The sequence below is a fragment of the Martes martes genome, assembly GCF_963455335.1.
Source record: "Martes martes genome assembly, chromosome: 14".
Taxonomy (NCBI): Eukaryota; Metazoa; Chordata; class Mammalia; order Carnivora; family Mustelidae; genus Martes; species Martes martes.
The window spans coordinates 85930474-85951141 of NC_137902.1; the positions used below are offsets into that span (position 1 = coordinate 85930474).

The window sequence follows — 20668 nt, forward strand, 5'->3', positions numbered from 1 at the left end:
ATCAAGGACCCTGGCGCCCTGCCCTCCCGCAGGCCCCCGCAGGCACTGCTGCCAAAGACAGCTGCTCTCCTAGAGGACCGTGCTCAGATGGGACACGCCACTTCCTCACCGGCTGAGAGGCGGCACAGCGACGGGCCCAGGCAGGGACAGGCTGGTGGCTGCAGCAGCGGCTGACGGTCGTCAGAGAGGCTGATTCGGGGCTCCCGCCTGGAGGCTCACCTGAAAGTGCAAGCAGGGTCGGGTCAGCAGGTGTGGCAGAAGCCAGGTATCCCCTGAACCGCCCGCCTCCCCACGGCCTCTGCTGGCAGACCACACGGGAGGTGGGGAGCCCCAGGCAGGAAGGGGAGTCCCAGTCTGACACCGCAGAGTGGGAGCATCTCGGGGCCACAGGCCGCCCTTGCTCTCCCCGGCCTGGACGCTGGGACGCCTCCCCCAGTTCCCCCCCACACCCCACTTCCAGCCAACCTCCACCAAACAAACAGTTTAGAGGTCTTTTCTTATTACAAAAAGTGAGGCCAGTTGTAGAAAAAGGCGAAGAGAGAGAAAATTACATCAAGGGAAATAAAAAACAACGATAAGGCCTCTTCCCAGAGATGACCACGGTTATTCCCGCACTTATTAGAAATAAGCTGATTCCAACCGAAGGACGTTCAGCACAGAAGAGGGGACTCGATCGGGTGGCTTTAAGGCTTCTTTAAAGTCAGGGACTCTGCGGACGAAGAGCTTGTTGCCTCCCTCCTGTGGAGAGGCCGACCCTGGGACAACAGGCATGTCCCCCAGGGGTGTCGTCTACACCCCACCCTAGAACATCCACGTCCCAGGGATCCCAGGGGCCCTGCAGCAACAATAAAGGCTGGCCGGCAACGGGCTGGACTTTGGGGAAGGATGTGTGCAGTCCTGCTCGGTGCATTTTTCCCAGCCCACTGCAGAGGGCACAGCACTTCCCCTCACTCCATCTTCCAATGGGAGACAGACAGACAGACAGACAGAAAAGTCCTTGAGAGGAGGCCTGCTGTCCTGCAGGGGAAGAGCCTAAACTCTGCCCCCTAGGCAGGTGACTTTAAAGCCAGGCTCCAGGAGACTTCCCTGCCCATCCTCTGGACAGACATGAACCCCTGGGGAAGGGAGTGTGGGTGGGGGGCTGGGGAACAAGCCGCCAGACCAACCCAAGTCCCCTCCACACCCTGCCCTTTGCTTCCTTCAGTTATCTCATCTTCATTCCTTTTGTCCCTTAAGATTTTACTTATTTATCTATTTGAGAGAGAGAGTGAGTGAGAGAGAGGGAGCACAGCAGAGAGAAAGGGAGAAGCAGACCCCCCACTGAGCAGGGAGCCTGACGGGGGGCTCGATCCCAGGACCCTGAGGTCATGACCTGAGCCGAGGGCGGACGGTTCGCTGACTGAGCCCCCCAGGCGTGCCTCTAATCTTTGTTCTGAAGTCAGATGTGCTCAGGGGAATGCTCTCTACTCTCACTGTCTTGATCCTTAAAAGGAAGGCAGACAGATGTTCTCTGAGCCGGTATCACATCACAGTTCCCTGCAAATGTCCTACAACAAATGCCATAAACGGGATGAGAAAAGCCAGGTGAGAACCAGAACAATACACCAAGGATGCGGATGTTTGCTTTATGAAGCAGATTACGTATTCTGTCCCTGGACACATCCTGTCTTAGAGGTCAGAAGCTTCGTGCAGCAAAATCTCTTGCCTGACTCCATGAAAAGCTTCCCTCGTCCTAGGAGTTGGTCATTCTTCTGCTCCTCCCTTTGGAGGACCACACCGCACACCAGCACGGAAAAGACTCTGATGAGTCCTGCAGGGACAAAACCTGTTTACTCAACCCATCACTCCCCCAAATGATTGATTCAGGAACATCCCGGGTTTTGTTTTGCTGTTTTTCATGGAATGATGCATCTCGTACTTTTTCGTTACAAGCTGGGGTGAGCCAGTGAGACAAGTGGCTGCAACGGCTCTGGCTACCCCGAGGGCTGGGGGGGTGGAGAAGAGCAGGGCGCCTGTGTACCGTTCTCCAGGCCCTCGCTCTTCCCCAGCCCATCGCGGGCAGGTCTCCCTCTCCCAGCGGTCCCTGAACTGGCCGCTGTCAGCACAACCCAGGAGCTCAGTACCCCGAGGCCTGGCTCTATCCCACTGCAATGACCCGAACCTCTGTGTCCTTTGCGGGCTCTCCAGGGATTCTGACACCTCGAGTTCTCAAACCACCACCCACCTCTGTTGGTTCTGAGACTTTGTTGTGCCCCTGAATCACCTGGGGCCATTTAAAGACGAGAAGTGCCAGTCACACCCCAGACCACAGAAGTCACACAGTCTGACTTCCCAGGTACTGCCAGTGTGCGAGCCGCATCTGAAAAGACACAGCTCTGGTCTGTGTCTACACTGTTGCTTGTCAAACTCAGGTGTGCATGTGATTCACACAAATCTCAGACTCTCATCCAACAGATCCAGTTGGCCTGGGCCGGACCCACCTCTGCAGCCGGGGAGGTTGTTAGAGATACAGAACTGGGTCCCCCCCAGAACTTGGGAACTGAATCCGCATTTTAACCCGAGTGATTCGTGTGTGAGTTAGAGTTGGAGGGGTTCCGTGCTGGAGCGGGGGGGCCCAGGGCCGCTGTATCAGGGACTCGGGGCCAAGGTGAAGAGGCTTTATTGGAGACGCAGGAGTCAGCAGGTGGGGACGGGAGAGTCACTGTTCTCCAGACCCTCATGTTACCCGCACTCCCAGCCCGCCTCCGCACCTTCCTTCAGCCGAGGCCGTGGCTCTGGTGGTTCAGAGAGAACAAACATTAGGAAGAGACGATCACTTCCTCTTGTCCCCTTGGCATCTGCAGAGCATTTTCCACCTGGTGCTTGTGGCGTGTTTCAGAAATCAGCCTACCAAGCTGCCTCAGGCCCAGAAGGAACTTGAGACACCTTCCCAGGATCAATGCTGTTTCTCAAAGTGAGACAAATGTTTGGCACCGACAGGAACTTAGCTCCTGACTGGCCTCCTTGATCTGCTGCTAAAAGATGCTGTTTCTTTCTTTCTCTCTCTCTTTTTTTTTTAAAGATTTTATTTATTTATTTGACACAGAGAGAGAGAGAGATCACAAGTAGGCAGAGAGGCAGGCAGAGAGAGAGGGGAAAGCAGGCTCCCTGCTGAGCAGAGAGCCCGATGCGGGGCTCGATCCCAGGACCCTGAGACCATGACCTGAGCCGAAGGCAGAGGCTTAACCACTGAGCCACCCAGGCGCCCCTAAAAGATGCTGCTTCTTACCAGCAGTGAATATGCTGCCACAATGTTTTCAGAAGCGTTTCTCTCCCCCCAAACGGAAAAAAACATGCTCATCTGTACACAAAATGCTGTGGTCTCCTTGTGACAGCCTAGAAAGATCCACCATGGGACCACCAGCTGGCTGGGAGGCTCTCGAAGGTAGAAGCTGGTTTTACGATGTCTGCGTCCCCAGGATGAACCCAGGACAGGCCCACTGTCCACGTGCCGATAACCCTAACTCAGGCAGGCACGAGAGACCCCACGGGGGCGTCACAGCAACGGCACTGATTCTCCCTCCACGACTTCTCCTGCTTCACGCTTACATGGAGCTAATTCCGCTCCCAGTTGCGAAGTGTAATGCCCTCGAGTCCTTCATATCTGCTGATGGTGTGGTGCTGGGCCTTGAGGAACCAAAACCACAGTCTCTATTCTCACAGAGCTTACGGTCGGGCGGGGGCCGCCGCACGGTGCTCAAGCAGTCGTGCTGGTGAATGACGGGCGCACGCAGTTCTTGGTGGGTCCATAACCACAGAACTTGACCTGGCCTGAAGGTTTATGTTGGTTTCTGTGAGTGACTCTGAAGCCACAAGGAGGAAGGAGACTTGCCTGCCCTCACAGAGCTCAGTGTCTGAGGGGAGAAGGTGAGAAAGTAATGGTAACGGTGTGATGCTTGGGGCTGAACCCATTCTCTCCTTCTCTCATAATGACATAACTGCGGCCCATCATGAGAGGAAGACGGCGGAGTGGGAAGATCCCGACCTTACCTCCGCCCATGGACACACCAAGGCTGCAACTACACATAGAGCAACTCCCTCTGAGGATGACCTGAAGATTGATAGAACAGATCTTCTACAGCTAAAGATATAAAGAAAAAGTCACATCGAGAAGGGCAAGTGGGGCAGGGACAGGGTCTGATCACGACCCACACCCCAGGACTGGAAACCCACAAGCAGGAGGGATATCACAGGCCCAGAGGTCCTCCATGAAGAGCAAGGAGTTCACGCCCCACGTAGGGCAGTCCCTGCCCTGGGAATCTGCATCTCCAGGAAGACAAGCCCCCAATATATCCGGCCTTAAAATTCAGCAGAGCTTAAATCCGGGGGAGCTGAGTGCTACAGGAAACTGAGACTCTGCTGTTAATCTCATTCACTCTGAGAACCAGTACTTTTTTTTTTTTTAAGATTTTTTTTTTTTTTTTGACAGACAGAGATCACAAGCAGGCAGAGAGGCAGGCAGAGAGAGAGGAAGGGAAGCAGGCTTCCCGCCGAGCAGAGAGCCTGACGCGGGGCTCGATCCCAGGACCCTGGGACCACGACCCGAGCCAAAGGCAGAGGCTTTAACCCACTGAGCCACCCAGGTGCCCAGAGAACCAGCACTTTTAAAAGTGCCTGGGTTATCTGTGAAGGAGACTTTTTGATTAATTTTAGGGCATGTGCCAATGGGATAGGGATCTGTAGGAACTGTCTCTGGGAATGGATGTGCTGACAGGTAGCATTTTTTCTTGCCCTCCTTCCGCCTAAATGGCAGTATGAGAAAAGAAAACAGTATGTATGAAGGAAACCTCAGAAAGCTATCAGGTGATTTTCCAGCAGAAACTTTGCAGGCCGGAGGAAACAGCATGATATCTTCAAAGTGTTGAAGGGAAAAACACCTGCAACCAAACATACTCTACCTGGCAAGATTGTCATTCAGAACTGAAGGAGACAGCAGTTCCCAGACAAACAGAAGTTAAAAAGAGTTCATCACCAGTAAAATGGCCTTATAAGAAATATTAAAAAGTATTTTCTTAAGCAGAAAAGAAAGAAAAGGTTATAACCAGAAGTTAAAAAAAATTACGAAGTGAAAAATAAGAAGATGTAAAATATGATATCAAATATATAAGACATGGAGTGGGGCATAAAAACGTAATGCTTTTAGAATGTGTTGGAATTTAAGCAACCATCAACTTGAAACAGACTGCTATATCTCCATACAGTGAACATATGAACATCATAGTAACCACAAACTAACAATCTATACTAGTTACACAAAAAGTAAAGAAAAAGGAATCTGAGTGTAAGACTAAAGAAAGTCATCAAATCAGTAGAGAAGAGAGCAAGAGAAGAAGAGAGGAACAGAGAAGAACTATAAAAACAACCAGAAAACAAGGAACAAAATGGCAATAAGAGTCAATAATTACCTTACTTTACTTTAAATTACTTTAAATTTAAATGGACTAAATGCTCCAATTAAAAGACATGGGGTGGGGTGCCTAGGTAGCTCAGTTGGTTAAGCAACTGCCCTTGGCTTACATCATGATCCCGGAGTCCTGGGATCAGGTCCCACATCGGGCTCCCAGCTCCATGGGGAGTCTGCGTCTCCCTCTGACCTTCTCCCCTCTCATGCTTTCTCTCACTATCTCTCTCTCTCAAATAAATTTTTAAAATCTTAAAAAAAAAAAAAGACACAGAGTGAATGAATGGATAAAAAACCCAAGTCTCATCTATATGTTACCTACAAGAGACTCACTTCATATCTAAAGACACATGCAGCCTGAAGGTGAAGAAATATAAAAAGGTATTTCATGCCTTGGAAATGAAAAAAGGCTGGAGTAGCAATATTTCTGTCACACAAAATGGACTTCAAAATTAAGACTGAACAAGAGACAAAGAAGGACATTAGGTAATGATAAAGTGATCAATCCAACAAGAGGATATAACAATTGTAAATATCTACGTACCCAACATGGAAGCGCCTAAATACATAAAGCAAATGTTAACAGACATAAAGGGAGAAATTGACAGTAGTACAATGACAGTAGGGGATTTCAACACCCACTTACATCAATGGGTAGATTGTCCACCCAGAAAATCAATACAGAAACCAGTGGCTTTGAATGACACATTAGACCATATGAACTTAACAGATATATACAGAACATTCCATTCCCCAAAAGCAGAATATACATTCAAGTGCACATGGAACATTCTCCAGAATAGATCATGTTAGGCAACAAAACAAGTCTCAAAACATTTAAGATTGAAATCATTTCGAGCATCTTTTCCAGTCACCATGCTAAGATTTCATTACAAGAAAAAAAGCCTGGACGAAGGAAACAAAAGCGAAAATGAACTTTTGGGACTTCATGAAGATCAAAAGCTTCTGCACAGCAAAAGAAACAGTCAACAAAACAAAGAGGCAACACATGGAATGGGAGAAGATATTTGCAAATGACAGTACAGACAAAAGGTTGATATCCAGGATCTATAAAGAACTCCTCAAACTCAACACACACAAAACAGATAATTGTATCAAAAATTGGGCAGAAGATATGAACAGACACTTCTCCAATGAAGACATACAAGTGGCTATCAGACACATGAAAAAATGTTCATCATCACTAGCCATCAGGGAGATTCAAATTAAAACCACAGTGAGATACCACCTTACGCCAGTTAGAATGGCCAAACTTAGCAAGACAGTAAACAACGTGTGTTGGAGAGGATGTGGAGATAGGGGAACCCTCTTACACTGTTGGTGGGAATGCAAGTTGGTGCAGCCACTTTGGAGAACAGTGTGGAGATTCCTCAAGAAGTTAAAAATAGAGCTTCCCTATGACCCTGCAATTGCACTACTGGGTATTTACCCCAAAGATACAGATGTAGTGAAAAAAAGGGCCATCTGTACCCCAATGATCATAGCAGCAATGGCCATGGTCGCCAAACTGTGGAAAGAACCAAGATGCCCTTCAACAGATGAATGGATAAGGAAGATGTGGTCCATCTACACTATGGAGTATTACGCCTCCATCAGAAAGGACGAATACCCAACTTTTGTATCGACATGGATGGGACTGAAGGAGATTATGCTGAGTGAAATAAGTCAAGCAGAGAGAGTCAAGTATCATATGGTTTCACTTATTTGTGGAGCGTAACAAATAACATGGAGGACAAGGGGAGGTGGAGAGGAGAAGGGAGTTGAGGGAAATTGGAAGGGGAGGTGAACCATGAGAGACTATGGACTCTGAAAAACAACCTGAGGGTTTTGAAGGGGGGGGTGGGAGGTGGGGGGAACCAGGTGGTGGGTATTAGGGAGGGCACGGATTGCATGGAACACTGGGTGTGGTGCAAAAACAATGAATACTGTTACGCTGAAAATAAATAAAAAATTAAAAAAAAAAAGAACGAAAAAAAGCCTGGAAAAACACGGACTCATGGAGGCTAAACAACATGCTATGAGACAACCAATGGGCCAATGAAGAAATCAAGAAGAAAATTGAAAAAAATGCCTTGAGAAAAGTGAAAATGAGAACACAGTATTCCAAAACCTTTGGGATGTAAACAAGCAGTCCTTACAGGAAGTTTATAGAAAAACAAGAAAAATCTGAAATAAACTATCTAACTTATACCTCAAGGAACTACAAAAACTAGAAAAAAACCCAAAGTCACTCAGTAGAAGGAAAGAAATGGAGATCAGAGCAGAAATAAATGACATAGAGACTAAAACCAACAAACAAAAACCAACAGAAAAGATCAACAAACTAAGAGCTGGATGTTTGAAAAGACAAGCACAATTGATAAACCTTTAGCCAGATTCATCAAGAAGAAAAGAGAGGACTCAAATAAATACATTAGAAAGAGAAGTTACAACTGGCATCATGGAAATACAGAGAATTGTAAGAGACGACTTATACACCAACATAAAAATTATACACCAACAACCTAGAAGAAATGGATGAATTCCTTGAAACGTACAATCTTCCAGGACTGAATCAGGAAGAAACAGAAAATCTGAACAAACTGATTACTACTAATGAAACTGAACTGGTAATCGAAACTCCCAGCAGACAAATGTGCAGGACCTGATGGTTTCAGGTGAATCCTACCAAATGCTCAAAGAAGAATTAAGACCTATTCATCCCAAAGTATTTTAAAAAAAAAAAAAAAAAAAAAGGAAGAGGAAGGAGAATTTCCAAATTCCTTCTATGAGGCCAGCATTAACCTGACATCAAAACCAAGCCAAAAAGGAGAGAGAGAGAATATGACAAGCCAATATCCCTGATGAACATAAATGCAAAAATCCTCAACAAAATATTAGCAAACCAAATTCAACAATACATTAGAAAGATCATTCACTAAGACCAAGTGGGATTTATTTCAGGCATGCAGAGATGGTTCAATATTTGTAAATCAGTGTGATACACTACATTACCAACATGACGGATTAAAATCATACGATCATCTTAACGGTAGCAGAAAAAGCATTCAACAAAATTCAGTATCGATTCATGATAAAAGCTTGAAAATACTTTCAAATATTGACACAAGGGCAGTAATTTTAAGAAATTCTATTTGGAAAACCAAATATGAGGCATTAATTATAGTGAGAATTCCACCTTATGAAGCCATGTTCACTTCTAGGGGCTTAATAGTCTTGGGCACAGACTGGGGGGGGGTGCACCTACCAGATCCCACATGTCCCCAGGAAAGAGCTCACTGGAGAGAGAGCCTGACACACAGCCCTGAGTCCCTAGCCACACCTTGGTCCTGAGTCACCATTTCCAATACTGCAGGGTACCTAGCCGGCAGCTCTGCTCTTTGGTCCAATCCCCACAGGTTAAGGGCGCTACAAGTATAAATGTAAGAATGCCGTGTTTTCACCCTAAAATCCTGTTAGGTGCTAGGGCCTCAAGGTGCCACTGCTTTGGGCATAAAAGCTGAGGAGAGGTTCTCCTAGGGTTCACAGCAATCATTTATTGAAGATACATTGTTTTTGAATTGCCACAAAGATTTTATGCATCAAGTCAACACGTCAGAGTGCCCTCCCCTACCCCGCCCATAATGGAGCTTCAAAATAAGGGGGAGGGTATTTCACTGGAAAAGTCATAACCACTCTACTAGCAAAGGCACAGACTTTCTCTACACGTAGAAGCAGAAAACGGTACTTTAGCGTCCCAAGAAGAATTTTGTTTTTTTCTCACAGTCATGCCAGGGTAGAGCCGAATATCCTGACCCCTGAGCAGAGAATTAGGAGCTGTCACACCAGGCTGCATGGGAAGGCGGTCCCCTCGTCCCCCTCGGTCAGGACAAGGCCATGGGCATCCCCACTCGGGCTTGAGCCACATTGCAACATAAACACTGTGATAGTTAAGCCTGACGCATTTTACAATCTGGGTCTCCCTTACTCAATTTACATCTTGATTGCCTGATAGCATCTGCCCAATCTGATAACAGCGCATCACCCCGAAGTTAAACCAGCACAGGGATAAGGAGATTTCCGTGTGGCACGGACTGTAAAGGACCTGAGGGACAAGCGGATTCTTAGAAGATCGCTCTGGGTCTGAACGGAGATGGAGCCCACTGGTCCCCAGTCCCCAGGTGACTGCCCGCCTTATCTGTCCCTGATTAAGGTCAAGAAAATTAGAGAAGGTTGGCAGACCAGTTGTTATATTGAAGGACATTTGACAAGTTAGTGCAGACTAAACAAGAGAGAGAGAACCCAGGACGATCTTCTCTGGGACCCTTGAGGCTTCCCACTCTCTCATGTACACGGCCGCTCCAGACATCCTCTAATTGTTTCTTTGGCCTTGCAGAGAGAGCCCCAAAATTTCATTCGGCGGCAACAGCATTAAAAAGTCTGAGTGTTCTGTTGCTTTTATATCAGCCTTCCTAGAGTATATGAAGTTAATTCTTTCTCTGCCTGCTAGATTAAACAAACATTCATTACGCACACGGGACCATGCCGTTGACCAGGGTGAAGATAGTGAAGAAGTGAGGCCCACGTCCTGCGCGTGGTACCTTAGAGTATATAAAACAGGTACGTTTCATTTTTTCTCGGGTGACTCTACTGAAGCGGGTAGGTCACTGCCCCGAGGAAGAAGGGGCAGTTGAGAGGTGACGTGGTTGGGCCAGTGTTTTGGCTTTCGAGGACAGCCGTAACAAATGACCGCACACTTGGTGTGGCTTGAAACCTCCTATTATTTATTTTCGCAGTTCTTGAGCCTAGAAGTTCGAAGTCAAGACCATTAAGACCGTGCAAGGCCATCTTCTTTTTGAAGATAATAGGGAGAGGATCTTCCCCCTCCATTTCCTGGTCTGGGGGCTCCCAGCAATCCTTGGCATCCTTGCCTGTACACACACCACTGCCATCGACACCGCCCCCTCTTCTCCATGTTTCTGTGTCTCATCCTTTTCTTACAAGGGCACCAACCATGTACCGGATACAAGGCCTTCCCTAAGCCAGTACGACCTCATCTTCAGTAATTACATTTTCAAAGACCCTATTTCCAGATAAAATGACATGTGACGTTGTCCCCATTCTAGTAGGACTGGGGAGGACACTATTCAACCCAATATCGCCATGAACCCAAGATCTGTGGCTATCGGTCTGTGATGGTTTCTACACAGCATCACACATGTTTTGCTCTTTGTAAGACCTGTACGGGAACACCTGAGGATGGCATGGTGTTTCATAGCTGGGTGAAAGAAATTCATCTCAGGGTGACGGAAACACGGTTTGAGAACCAGTCTATAGGACAGGATTCATAACCTACACCCACCTCAATTTCCCCACTTTGCAAATGAAACAGCCGAGGTCCAGCTGCTTTTTCCCCCAAAGCCATTAAATAGCTGATCAGTGGGGAAAATATGACGAGAACCTCAAGTCGATCACCCACCGTGCATTTATTCGACCCTTACTGTGTCAGGCATGAAGAAATGAGGAGTGACTCAAACATGATCGTCACCCTCTATTTCGTGCGGGAGACACATCTCACGGCAGCGTGTGCAATCAGAGATTCCGGGAGCCACCACAGAAGTCTGTGAAGGGCAGAGGGGCCAAAAAGGAGAGGGTGGATCCTTCTTGGGGTGGGCAGGGAGGTAAGGAGAAAAGTGGGAGGGGTTCCTACTCACTCTGAGCCTGGGAAGGTGACTAGGAGCCCACCGGGCAGAGGAACGGCATGTGCGAAGGTAGACAAACAGCACACACGCCTGGCCTGCTCTAACAACGGCATACTTCTTTGTTCCTGGAGCCTGGGACTGCAGGGGTCAGATCACAGAGGGTCTCAAATGCCACTCTGAGGAGGTGAGACTTGTATCAAGCAGGCAGTTATAATGAGTTTAAGGGTATTTAAGCAGAGAGGTAATAAGATTGCTTTTACATTTCAGAAAGGTCACTTCAACCTACTGCGCAGAATGTACCAGAGGTGAAGGAGATAAGCAAGCAGAGCAGATTGGAAGTTCCACGAGTCTAGATGAGAGACTCACCGTGTGCACTGGGTGCTCACGGAGAGATGAGGTGGGAGGTGATAGGAAACTAGTACCGGGATGGGAGCACACAGAGGATGAAATTAGGATCTGAAGGTTGGGGAAGGTGGGGAAGGCAGGCTCTGGGCCGACGGTCAGGGAGATGGCGCCGTGCCACTCACCAGGCTCCAGGAGTGACAGTGAGGTTTGCAGGAGTGTGCAACGAGTTCCCATGGGGCAGGCTGCACTTAGGGCGACCTCAGGACACTGAAGAGGACGCGCCCAGCAGACAGGCGGACGGACAAGGACGCAGCTTGGAAGTGAGTTTGAGCTGAAGGTGCGGAATCGTAACTCAGGACCGCGGGGGCACCTGCAGCCGGCTCAGGAAGGGCTCCGAGGAGGAGGGAGCGCGAGCCACAGGCCCGGCCGGCGGGGAGCTGGGCTCAGACCAGCAGGGCGGGACTGGGCAGAGGAAGGGGACTCCCAGCTCATCTGTGCTCGTTAGTCCGCACTTTCAGAACTGCAGAAGGAAAAGATTCAATACCGATAAAGCCAATACATTATCGGCTGCGGCTGAGACCAAGACGGCTGGGAGACACGCGGCCTTTCTCGAGAACGCCTGGGCCAGGAAGGCCGTGCTGGTCCTGTCCTTCACCTGGGGGCTTCGATGTCACTCTGCTCCCCTCAGCCCCTTCATCAAATAAGCCACCGTGACCAACCAGGTCACCCCCTACACCTACCCAGTGCCCCGGAGATGACGGGAACACGCGCTGTGCACGCGGCCAGCCCTCAGACCCCCCAGGGTCCGAGCTTGCAGTGGCCGAAGAGACTGTGAGCCAACACCTCCGGTGACAGGCAGGAGGCCGCCTCCCCTACGGCCAATAAAAAGTGAAATTATTCTTTACGGATCAAAGGGCACACACTTGCTAGGACTCTGACTGGGGCTTCATCAAGCGACGTTCTGCCGAACGGAGACCGAGGAGGTCCCGGGTCAGCACAGACCCCACACGGGGATCAGCCGGTGCGGCGAGCACAGGCTTCCGTGACGCTGTGGCCGCTGCCACTGCGGAGAGAGCGGGGCTCGCTCTCGGGAGGTGCCTGCCCCGACAGAGGACCACACAGGCTCTGAACTCTGCACAGCTGACCCTTGAACGATGCGGGAGTCAGGGGTGCTGACCTTCCCTGTAGCCTAAAATCTGCCTGTGACTCCCGACTTCCCCAGCACTTAAGGACTCACAGCCGACCGGCAGCCGGATCAGTGGCGTAAAGAGCTGACTAACGCTTACTTTGTATCTTACGTGTATTTTATATCGCATCCTTACCATAAACTAAGCTGGAGAAAAGAAAACGTGATGAAGGAAATCGTAAGGAAGAGAAAATACGTTCGCAGTGCTGCGCCGTACTTACGGGAAACAATCCCGCGTCGCGGACCCTCACGGGTCAAAGCTGCGCAGGTCAAGGGTCAGCCTGACTCCGCACATGGCAAACTGCGTGGTCATAGACGCCCGCCCACGCTCGGTGGGTCACGCCCTGTGATCGGGGAGAGGCGCTTCGTGCCAGCTTTTCTGTCCACCTTCCCCAGCCGGATCCTTTTCCACCGTGTGCTCAGGTTCAAGTGCCGTTTGCGATGTCAGAGCCGAGTAAAAGCAGTGGCTGTCATGAGTCTGGATGCGCTGCCTCTCTCCGGGAGGGCTTCTCCTGCCCCCCCAGCACAGCCCTCTCCCCTCACTCTGGTGGCTCCCTTGAACGTGGGCCCAGAGGCCGTGGTCTACCCGTGCCCTGCCGGGAAACCAAAGTCTTGGCAGACAGACCGGACTAACCAACGAAGACGAGGCCGTTCCATCCTCTGGGACCAGTTCCAGGACACGCTGTTTCTAAAGACGCCAGCGGCTGGCAACTGCATTTCATCTCTTACCATTCTGTAAGACCAATTTACAATGAAATGCTTGAATTTCTAAATAAATTTGTTGAGGTGACATTCACCTGACATGATGAACTATTTTGAAGCAAACACTCAGTACATTCACGATGTTGTGCAAACACCAGCTCTATCTAATTTCAGTACATTTCCATCACTCCGAAATAAAACTCCGTACTCAGTAAGCGCTTCTCCCCAGAGCCCCTGGCAACAACCCGAGTCTGATTGCTCTCCGTCTCGGTGGTTTTGCCTACCTGGACATTTCGTCTAAATCAAAGAACTCAACGGGTCCTCTTTTGTGTCTGGCTAATTGCACTAGCATAATGTTTGGGGTCACATTCACCTTGTCACCCGCATCAGCTCCTCCTTCCTTTCTACAGCTGAACGATACTCCACTGTGCGGACATACCACAACTTTTGGTCCATACTTCTTTCGATGGACATTTGAGCTGTCTCTACCTTTTGACTATTGTGACTACTGCTGCTTTGAAATGCACATAACCTACATTTGTCTGAGTACCTGTTTTGAACCATTTTATATTCCCTCCAGCAATGTATGAAGCTCCATTTTTTCCATATCCTCACCAACATTGTTATTTTCCGTTTAGGGGGTGGTTATCGACCTCATTGTGGTTTTCATTTGTATTTGCCTCATGACTCCTGATGTGGAGAGACTTTTCGTGTGCTTATTGGCATCATTTACTCTTTAAGAATGGTCTTAATGTGGGGCACCTGGGTGGCTCAGTTGGTTAGGTGCCTGACTCTCGATCTTGGCTCAAGGTCATAATCTCAGGGTCTTGAGATCAGGCCCTGCATTGGGCTCCACGCCCAGCCTGGAGTTTGTTTGGGACTCTCCCACTCCCTCCCCCTCAACTCGTGCTCTCTCACCCCTTCTAAAATAAACAAAATCTTTAAAAAAAAAATGACCTTAACGTTAAACTTAGAATTTTATAACAATCTCAGGTTTCCAGAAAAGCTGCAAGTTCAGCACCAGGGATTTTCTTCTGAACTACTCCCGAGCGTAAGTTGCCAGCCCGAGTCTCTATGACCCCTCAGCACCACGGATCTCCGGAAGAAAAGGACACTCTCTCACGCAACCACAACACGATGCTCAAAGTCGGGCCAATGTATGCGGCTATTTCCCTATCATCTGGTCCTCAGACTCCATCCAAGTTGCATAAAAAGCGCCAGTAATGTCCTTCATAGCAGAAGGAGAGCAACTGCCGGCAATGCGGCCTTGGACTTCTGCCTCCAGAACCGTGAGAAAATAAATTTCTGTTGTTCAAGCCACCGCTGATACAAAGCAGACTGATACAGCTCCTCCCTGGTTGTGAGAAGAAAGCCAAGTGCCTTCGCTCGGTGCAATGCCGCGGACTGACCAAACCTTCGGACTCGCACGACCACAGCAGAAATGGTCTCCATCTACTCATGACGACGAGCGCAGAAGGCGCAGCTGGCCGGCAGGACGGTATCAGGACGTCCCACGAGGGAGCCTTCGGAAGGTCTAACTGCGGTTTAGGTAGTGTCCAGGAGCCATTCCCGAGCGGTAGCACGGTGCCAGGAGACGACATCTACATGGGTGGGTGTGGGGGCCACCTTGGTGCAGAAGACCCCTGCCCACAGAAGCAGTATCTCTTCCAAATAGCGTCCAGGTCCCCGCAGGGACATGCCACGTAAAAATGTTACCAAAACTTGGGAAAGCTCACGGTGTAGTGTCTGCAGGAGGTGTTCGAGGTTCATTCATTGCTGCTTCCAGTCTGTAAGTAATTTACTATTCGGGGGACATTTTGACCATAAGCAATGTCACCTGACAATACAGTTGACATACGTTGTCCTATCTGGTTTCCAGGGTGTCATGGGTAGGCAGAAAAATGCCTTCTTAAAGATGCTCATGTCCTAATTCCCAGAATCTGTAAGTATGTAACATGACAAGAAGGAAATGAGAGCAGATGGAATTAAGGTTGCTAATCAGTTGACATTAAAGTAGGAGGGTTAGGGATGCCTGGGAGGCTCAGTCAGTTAAGTGTCTGCCTTCGGCTCAGGTCATGATCTCTGGGTCCTGGGATCGAGCCCCGCATTGGGCTCCCTGCTCAGCGGGGAGCCTGCTTCTCCCTCTGCTCGTGCTCCCTTTCAACTCTTTCTCAATAAATAAGTATGATCTTTAAGAATAAAATAAAATAAGGAGGTTACCCTGGATTATCTGGGTGGGTCCAGTGTAATCACAAGGGTTCTTACAAGAGAAAGAGGGAGGCAGGAGAGTCGGTGTCAGAGTCTGAGATTTTAAGGTGCTACATTGCAGGATTTGGAGATGGGAGAGAGCCACGTCTCAAGGAAGGTAACCAGCCTCTGGAGGCTGGGAAAGGCAAGACAGAAAAAAATGCACTTCTGACAACACCTGAATTTCAGCCCAGTGAGACCCTTTTCAGATTTCAGACTTCTAGAACTGTAACACAACAGACGTGCTGCTTGAAGCCACTGACTTAATTAGTTACAGCCGCAGTGCAGGGTAGCAGAGCCAGGAGGTTAGCAAGGCTGGGTTCTCACGCAGCAGGGGGCGAGCGTGTATGACCCTTTCACCCCCCTCCCTCCCTCCTCCAGCCTCCTTTCTGGCTCTCTCCGACTGTATTAGTCGTCTCTGGCTGCCATAACAAAGAATCACAGACTTAGTGGTTTATGAAACAGATACTTATTTTCTTACAGTAGGAGAGGCCACAAGGCCAAGGTCAAAGTGTTGGCAGGTTGGTTTCTTCTCAGGTGCCTCTCCTTAGCCTACAGATGGTTGCCTTCTTGCTGTGTCCTCAAGTGGCCTTCCCGCTCTGTGTCCTAATCTCTTCTTATAAGGACACCTGTCCCACTGTCATCTGCATGACCCCATTAATTACCTCTTTCAAGGCCCAGTTTCCAAATAGGGTCACATTCTGTGACATTCTGAATTTGGTGGGAGACACAACTCGCCCATAACACTCCGCCCCCTGGACCCCCAAAGTTCATGTCCTTCCTACATGACAAGTGAATTCACCCCATCCCAACAGCTCCAAAGTCTTAATCTTACTCCAGCACCATCTTGAAATCCAAAGTGTCACTTAAATCACATGTGGGTTCCAGGCCTCCTCCTGATCCTTCTCTCTGTTTGTGTTCTAGATCACTAATTCGATCTTCTGCCTCGCTTACCCTAGCTGTTAGAGGATTTCGATTAGATTAGATCTCGTTGATAGCCTTTTTAACTTCTGCCAGATCAGCTCTCCCTTCCGCCCTTAGGGATTCTGTGTTGCCACTCATGGTCTTCTCCAACCGAGCCGTTGCCTGGATCATTGTCGCCCTGAATTCCCTTTCTGACATAATGTTTATGTCCATATCCAATAGTTCTGTGGCAGAGGGCACAGTCTCGGAATTCTTCCTCTGTTGGGTGTTCCTCCTCCTAGTCATTTTGGTGAGAGGTGGTTGAGGGGATGTGTAGCTGAAAATATCCACCATGATCCAAGAAAAAAAAAAATCACGTGTGGGTGAGACGTGAGGTATGACTCGTCTTGAGGCAAAAACTCCAGTCCGTGGGGTTTACTCCATGAAATCAGACAAGGTATCTGTTACCAAAACAGAATGGTGGCCTACGATAGATTTTTCCATGCTGAAAGGGAGAAATCAGAAAGAAGAAAGGGGTCGTGGGTCCCAAGCGAGTCCTTTGAAAGACAGTGTAGTATTTCAGACCATGTCAACTCCCATTTTGACGTGACATTACTTCAATAGACGAGCTATTTTTACAAGGCGGGAAGTGTCTGACTGTCAGAACAAAATGACACATCTGAATTTTCCACGTAACTTTTAATTGAGAAAAGGACAAGTGTTGTCAAGTTTCAGCGCCTACCATTACTCCAGAATAATGCATTTTCTATAAACATTCCTCGGCAAGCTACTCATTTGCACATTCCTGGAGAATTAATCTTTTTTAAGAAATAACACGATTGTGTTCCAAAGAATCAGGATTTTACGTTACATCGTGTGTGCGTCTGTGAATTTATTTCCCATCTCATTTGCTTCCTGCTAGATTTTTAGCAGTAAGACAGATCACACAAGCCTGCTCTGCGGCCTTCGGCTCCATCCCGGTCCCTCGCACCCCCAGCCACCTGTTTTTCGTCGTGATCAAGATTGCGATTTGCAAACAGGCTCCTAAACGCTGGAGGAAGGCTTTGAGTAAACTGCGGCTCCTGGAAGATCCCTAACACACGGCTGACTTTCCAGAACTGAGGCAAGAGCTGGCTTTGAGAGCAGCTCCCAAGAGGGCCCAGAGCCCGCTGAGGACCCAGTGCGGGCGGAGCTGCCAGGCTGCCGGGGAAGGAATTACCAGAAGGCAGGGGAGGGCCCCATGTGGCAAAGGTGTGGGGGATCTTGGTGAAAGGAAGGACGACTGATACTTTCCTGTGACCTCCACAAAGCTACAGTCCTGCCATCCCTTCCCTTGTCTCTCTCTTGCTCAGGACACTACTTCTCTTTCCCACCTTCCCAACCTTCTCAACCTCTGTAACAAAAACCAAAATATATTGCTCAGAGCAGTTTTAGGTTTCACAGCAAAACTGAGCAGGAAAGACAGAGCTCTCCCCCCATGCGTGGCATCCCCCACCGGGCACTGACGCACCGCAACCACCCAGAGCCCTCTACTTGGAAGTGCTGAAGTTTAACACCTGCTTGATTTTTCATGCCCGAGTTAATGAGTAAACCTGACATTTATATAAGACAAGAGGAAGCAGAGGCTCGGATATTTTATTTCTGAAACCACATTTTAATGTAATGTAATTTCTTCTGATATGTCAAATAGCGAGAGGCTTTTGAAAAATCGGTACCAAGCTTCCTCCGTATGATATTCAAAATTAAATAATTCCAATCCCAACTCAGAGTCGGCTGCCTGCCCTGGCTCGTAGGTGCCTGGAACTTCGCCACCGTCATCTTTTGCTTTCGCTAGTTGTTCACCAGCCCAAGTCTTCTCCATAAAAGCTGCCTCTGCTCATTTTCAGGGTCTCATTCAGACGCTCCCACCCTCTCAAACAAAACTTTCTTGAGCTGGCTTGCCCCCGTGGTCCCTGGGGCTGAGCGCCACTGTCCATCGCTGTGATGCTTCTAGGCTTTCTGTTGTCCTCACTGCCTTAGACCTCGTACCCTGGTACTCAAGTGTGGTGAAGACGTGTTTTCTTCCTTCCCAGACTGCCAACTCTTTGGGCACAGGAAATTTGTTAGATTCGTTTTTATTTTTATTTTTTAAAGATTTTTATTTGTTTATTTGGCAGAGAGAGAGAGAGAGAGAGAGAGAGAGAGCGCGTGCACAAGCAGGAGGAGAAGCAGGCAGGGGGAGAAGCAGGCTCCCCACTGAGCAGGGAGCGGACACGGGACTCCATCCCAGGACCCCGAGATCACGACCTGAGCCACTCAGGCGCCCTTTCCCTTTCTTTCAAATAGGACAACAGTTAAGATATTTGAGGTCCCCTTTCCGTCATCCTAACTTCACATAAATCACACTCTTTATCCAAGAGATCTAAGAATTCTCTTCTGAGACTGTTTCAAAATGATCCTCAACCCCCCAGCACCCGAAAGCTGTCAGATACACATCTTCAGAGCTCGGTAAGTACTTGACTTTGCTGTCGAGCACAGCAGACCAAGGTCGGCCAAGGCCAGGTCTGTGGCGGGGTCCGCCCAGCAGAGGCCCCGTCAAGGCAGAGCCGACAAAGCCAGGCGTTTTGTCCTGGGGATTCTGATGGCCCGAGACGCCAGTGTGAGGCCACGGGGGTCTGCCTGTCATACACGAGGGCCGCCTGGAGCGGAGTGGGCACAGCCCAGCACCCCTTGGGAAGCCTGGTCCTCCCACTGTACGGGAGAGGAGCTCTGAACTGCTGTCATAGCCAGCCACCCGCCGCTCCATGGGCTGGACACCTCGGTCACCCAGCACTCCTGGATGCAACAGTCCGCAGCCCGACCCTCATGCCCCCAGGGGAGGCACCCCAGGACGCGCCCACGACTTCTCACTTCAGCGATCCACACCTCCCGTGCAACTCCTGTCTTCTCATTCTTCTGAACGCGGTGACGCGGGAATTAATCCTCAGCTGACCAAATGATGGCACCGACGGGCATGAAACCTTCAATCCGGGACCGTGTCCCGTGAGTTTCAGAGAACCCCTGAGAGGACGCGGTAGACCGACCGCAAGCGGAGAGGGTCCGCAGGCGCGCGGAGAGGCCGGCTCCTCCCCCGCGGGGGAGCGCCTCCTGCAGGCAGGACTCCCGGGTCATGCTTCCCAGCTTCGTGCAGACCACGCACCTCTGCAAACCAGCTACCAGACCGAATCCAAGAATCCTCCTTCAATCAGGTGGGAGCAGTCAGAATGCTCCGACGCTCGTTCTGGAGACAAAGAGTTTGGAAAAAGAGGGTTTTATTTTTTGTTTTTGTTTTTCCAGATAGGAAGGGTGGCTGAGAAGCCAAGAGATTTGCTTCTAACCCCATTTCAATTTGGGTCACTTGTCTGACTGTGAGCAAGCTTCTGTCCCTGCATGTCGGGGTTCCCCTTTGTAACAGTCTGTCATTGTCCCCAAAAGAGCAGAGTCAAGTATGATGCCTCAAGCGGGAACAAAGCCAACAAGACAACTTAGCAAATACATGAAATCTGAGATCCTGTCACTTGACTTTTTAAAAGGTTTTACTTATTTGTTTGACAGAGAGAGAAAGAGAGGGAGAGAGAGCACACAAGCAGGCAGAACAGCAGGCAGAGGGAAAGGGAGAAGCAGGCTCTCCGCCAAGCAGGGAGCCCGATGCGGGGCTTGATTCCAGGACCCTGGGATCATGACCCGAGGTGAAGGCAGCCGCACAACCAAATGAGCCACCCAGGCACCCCGTCACTTGACTTTCTGAGAAAAGATAACAACCTAATGGCTTGATCATGATGAAAAAACAAAGAAAATTAGTCACAGACTTTTCATAGGAGAATTTATGACCAAATGACTGCTCAGACACCTGTCTTCAAAAGAGAAAGGAAGCCTGACCTCAGAGACCGTCACCCATGAACACTGTGGATCATGTGTTACAGACGTTAATGGATCTCTCCAAGGTGTTTATTCATATTTTGCAGACTGATTCGTGAGCTATGCATGGAGGAGAATGTTTCAGCAACAGTGGAAAAAAAAAAGAAGACATTCAATAAGTCTGAAAGTGATCTGGGTATTTTCCAGGAAAAAAGATACAGAGTCTGATGTGAGTTTTCTTTAACGTGTTGGCAGCCTGCTGATGAC

At 49.2% G+C, this 20668-nt stretch overlaps 1 protein-coding gene across 1 annotated transcript in view; it reads right to left on the reverse strand.

The window, feature by feature from the left end:
• GNG4 (G protein subunit gamma 4) overlaps positions 1–20668 on the reverse strand; it is a 62668-nt gene that overhangs the window by 31056 nt on the left and 10944 nt on the right. Inside the window, exon 2 of the mRNA XM_080823665.1 lies at positions 110–219. The gene's annotated coding sequence lies outside the window, so the exon portion shown is untranslated. The remainder of the gene's footprint in view (positions 1–109; positions 220–20668) is intronic.